The sequence below is a fragment of the Festucalex cinctus genome, chromosome 4 (genome assembly GCF_051991245.1).
Source record: "Festucalex cinctus isolate MCC-2025b chromosome 4, RoL_Fcin_1.0, whole genome shotgun sequence".
Taxonomy (NCBI): domain Eukaryota; kingdom Metazoa; phylum Chordata; class Actinopteri; order Syngnathiformes; family Syngnathidae; genus Festucalex; species Festucalex cinctus.
In genome coordinates, this window is record NC_135414.1 from 8,457,847 (window position 1) to 8,462,952 (window position 5,106).

A 5,106-nucleotide genomic window follows, 5' to 3' on the forward strand; every position below is an offset into this window, starting at 1 on the left:
ATTGTCCAATTGCTGTCACGTCGACCTCAGTCAACAGAAAGAGGATCCCAAAAAAAGGCAGGCCCAGAAAGGAAAATACAATTTAGAAATTTATTTACAGAAGAACTCGTGGAATACCTGAACAGAAAGCGCTGTTAAACAAAACCAGGATAAGTAACCAAAGATTGCGAGCACAAAGGCTGGAGAAAAACACTTGCAAAAGGCAAGGTACAAAGGAGTAACAGAAAACGCTTGCAAAAAGTATGCAAGGGAGTAAATACAAAATAGAACAAGGCAAATATGCCACCAATCAATTATAACCAAAAACGCACAAGTAAATATAAATACAAAAACAAGAACAATATCTAACAAGACTATGAACGTTGCTATGAATCAAAAAAGGGTGCAGAGAAATCTTGTCGCTAGTAGCAGTGAGCAAGGAATAATCCGACAGTGGACTGCTGTGCCAGGAGTCCTTTTCAAGTCCACTAATTGATTAGGAAATGCACCCCAGGTGTGGTTCTGGAGGAAACGCCCACTCACAACTGGGGAGGAGAAAAACAGCACTAAGAGCAGGATCATGACAGTACCCTCCCCTCAACGGACACCCCCTGGCGGACCACCTGGTTTTGACAGATGTGCCTCATGGAAAGTGCGCAGAAGCGACGGATCCAGGAGCGGGGAACCCACTGACGCTCCTCTGGCCCATAGCCCTCCCAATCGACCAGATACTGGAACCCCTTTCCCCGGCGCCTAGAGTCCAGAATCTCCTTCAGTGTATACCGGGTCTCCATCAACCAGTCGAGGAGGTGGTGGCGGTGCCGCAGGAGGGTTCAGTGGGCTCGGAGTCTCTGGCTTGAGTAGGGACACATGGAAAACAGGATGGATCTTAAGCAGTGTTGCCACAGTTACCTTGAAAAAGTAACTTAGTTACTTTACTGATTACTTGGTTTTAAAAGTAACTAAATTGCGTTACTGATTACTTGATTTTAAAAGTAACTAAGTTAGATTAAAAGTTACTTTCTTAGTTACTTTCAACAGCTGCCGATAACTCCATCTCAACATAAAAATAATGCAGTAGAAACGGAGTTCCAAATACTTTATTGAAAGTGCATTTTTAACATGAAAATAAAGTTTTTTTTTTATGAAAAACAAAATAGGCAGTCTCTCTTGACTTCTTGTAACGTAAATACTTTTTATAAAACAAAAAATAAAAATCTATCCAGGTTGAAAATGAAAATCCCCTAAATTCCTCTATTTGTTTGTTCCGCTATTCCAGTGTGTACACATGTATCAGTTTAAATATTTATTAGTAGTTATTGACAGTTATAATTGTTTTTTGGTTTGTTTGTTTTTTCTCTTCAAAATAAGGATCAGGAAAACAAAAGGTTGATAATTTAATGTTAAATATAAATATTTAACCTTTAGACAGACACCAACACAATTAAACAGAATATTTGCACATTGTGAAGTATTTCAGAAACATAAATTTAAGACATGAAATAAACCTACCGTCCAGCCAAAAGAAATATGAAGCCACCTTATGGAACAATAAATCTATCAAACACATTTTAACCACTTAATATATGCAAAAATATTTCCAAAAGTTCATTTCCCTTTTTAATCAACAATTTTTGTATTTAACAATTGTTTTTTCTTTTGTCATCACTTTCATTTTTGGTTAATGTATGACATCTTTTTTTGTTTTTTTAATCTGAGACACGATGATTTCAACAGAATCACTACTGTTTATATTTTGTTTTTTGGGCTGTCGTAATCGCGGGCACGTCTCAGTTCTCCTATCTGCTGCTCATGCTAGTTGTAGACATTGACAGGGAGCCACAAACTGAGAAATGAGATACTTGCAGTGTGCTTTTAGCTTAGCTGGTGTGTTGGCTGTGGGACATACCTGTGTCGTTTGAATCCATGCATTGGATCGTCACGGGAGTTGTTCTTTTTGGCTCGCGCGCAGTACCAACGCCGGCCCGGGACATACAAGTGCACCGAGAGGACTCGATAGCCATGGGAAATACCGAGATGTACGGCACCGGCTTCTGCTAACTGTCTCCATTTGTATGTTGTCACTCGTTGCGCGCGCGCGCGCCGTGTCGCGAGCACGGAAACACGGAAGTAGCTTGAATGGTGATGCTACTGAAATGTAAACAAAACAAGTAGAGCACGGCACAGAACTCTTGCTATTGTTATGAAAACCATAAAGCCTCACTCGCAACCGATACGGTCGTTTAGCTCCCCTTGACGAACGATGGTTCGGTCGAATCGTTTTTTTGTTCCACCCCTACTGAAAACGTAACTTGTCTGACGTCACTCCCCCTGGCGAGAGGGCGGAGACGACCTCATCCCATAATGCTTCACGGACCAGTTGAGGATGGAAATTATTTTTTTTACCACTTTTATGGTCCATAATGCACACTTTTTTTGTTGTGTTGTGTGCCTGTTGGTTAATAAAACTAGTAGTAAAAGTATCATCACTTTTGTTTTTAATGTGCAAACCATTCATGACCAGACCATTGCTGAATTCAGTGTGGTGATCAATGACTTCTGTCTCATCTTGTAGTTAGCAGTAGTTGTTTGTGACTGTTACAACAGTGAGATAGTTTGCCTTCTTCATGAAAATGTGGAGTAACGCATTGATTCTCTGGACAGTAACTTTAATCAGACTACTTTGTAGAATAAAGTAACGCGTTATACTATTAGTTACTTTAGAAAGCAACTTTTTTTGAGTAACGCATTGCGTTACCGGCAACACTGATCTTAAGGTTTAACTGATCTTAAGGTTTAAGGTTGGGAGGCAGACGAAGTCTCACCAAAACAGGATTGACGACAGATTCCACTTCAAAGGGGCCGATGAAGGGGGCCCAACTTCCGAGAGCTTCCAGCCAAATGCAGGTCCCGGGTGCTCAGCCAAACGCGGTCCCTGGGCTGGTAGTTGGGTGCCGGGCGCCTCCGACGGTCTGCGATCTGTTGGTTTCGTGCTGCGGTTCGGGACAATGCTGCACAAGTCTCACACCATACCTGATGGCCCCTCTTGAGATGCAGCTGCATTGAGGGTAGGTCCACCGTCCCCTCCTGGGACGGGAATAACTGGCTGGTATCCGTATGCAGACATGAACGGTGATCGACCTGTGGCAGTGGAAACGAGGGTATTATGTGCATACTCCACCCATGGCAAGTGCGAGGTCCAGGTTGTCGGATTTTGAAGGCATATGCAGCAGAGGGCTGCCTCAAGGTCCTGGTTAGCCCTCTGTTTGACCGTTCGTCTGGGGGTGGTATCCTGATGACAGGCTTGCGGTGGCTCCCAACACCTTACAGAATTTACGCCACACCTGGGAGACAAATTGTGTCCCACGATCAGACACCACGTTAAGCGGAAGTCCATGTAGCCGGAAAACGTGCTTGACCAGCAGCTGTGCAGTCTCCCAGGCTGATGGGAGCTTGACCAAGGCTACAAAATGGGCTAGCTTGGAGAATCGATCCACAACAGTCAAGATGACAGATCTTCCTCAGGATGTTGGCAGGCCAGTGACAAAGTCCAGAGAGATGTGAGACCATGGTTGCGATGGGACAAGCAGAGGGCGGAGCAGACCTGCTGGCAGTTTGTGAGATCATTTTCCACTGGCAAAGGCAGCGCAGGCTCCCACAAAGTCTGCGACGTCTCTCCGCATTTCAGGCCACCAGAATCTTTGTCCGAGAAGTGTTAGAGTCCGGCTTAACCCTAACCCTAACCCGTGTCCCCACCGCAGCACGTAAATTCGCTGGCACAAACAGCTTCCCAGTAGGGCACTCACCCGGAACCTGTGCACCCTCCAGGGCTTCTATGACCTTCCTCTCCACGTCCCACTGAAGGGCCCCCACAAAACAATGTTCTGGCAGGATGGTCTCTGACCGCTGCTGGCTCATGAATGCGGGATAGAGTATCTGGTTTCTGGTTCTTGGACCCCTGGCGGTATGAGCGTAAAACTGAACCGGGTGAAAAACATGGCCCACCTTGCTTGAGAGTTGAGTCTTTTGGCAGAACGAAGGTATGCAAGATTCTTGTGATCAGTGTAGATTGTGAATGGTTCCTTTGTTCCTTCTAGCCAGTGTCTCCACTCCTGTAATGCGAGCACTATAGCCAGCAATTCCCGGTTTCCCCACATCATAATTTGCCTCGGCGGGACTCAGCTGCTTGGAGAAGAAGGCACAGGGGTGGAGCCTCTGGTCGACCGGAGAACGCTGGGACAGGACAGCCCCCACTCCTGAATCGGATGCATCAACCTCGACAACAAATGGAAAATCAGTATTAGCATGAATCAAAACTGGTAGATTAGAAAACAATCGTTTCAGTTCCCTGAAGGCCTGTTCTGCACCTGAATTCCATTTAAAAAGGCATCTTGCTAGATGTCAGACGTGTAAGGGGAGCGGCTTTGTGGCTATAGTTTCTAATAAACCAGTGGTAGAAATTGGCGAACCCCAGAAACCGTTGTAACTGTTTTCTCGTTGTTGGGGTTGGCCAGTCCACTACTGCTTGTGTTTTACTGGGGTCAGCCCGTAGTTGACCGCCTTCTACAATAAAGCCCAAAAACGGGACAGACGTAGCGTGAAACTCACTTTTGAGCCTTGACAGTCGATTCTCTAATAATCTTTCAAGAACCAACCGCACATGTTGACGATGTTCCTGTAGATCGCGGGAGAAAATAAGTATGTCATCGAGATAAAGCAAAAAATATTTAGCATGTCCCGCAAGACATCATTGATAAAGGCACTGGAACACTGCTGGGGCATTAGTTAATCCAAATGGCATAACAAGGTACTCGAAGTGTCCCAGGGGTGTCTTAAATGCCGTTTTCCACTCATCTCCTTCCCGTATTCTAACCAAATAGTACGCACTACGGAGGTCAAGCTTCGTAAAGATAGTTGCGTCCTGCAGCGGTGCAAATGCTGAATCCAACAAGGGCAGCGGATACTTATTTTTGACAGTAATTTCATTTAGGCCCCGGTAATCGACACATGGCTGTAAAGTCTTATCTTTCTTGTCAATAAATAAAAACCCTGCCGCCACGGGTGATCTAGAAGGGCGGATGATACCAGCTGCCAAGGAAGTAGCGATGTATTCCCTCAAGGCTTCCC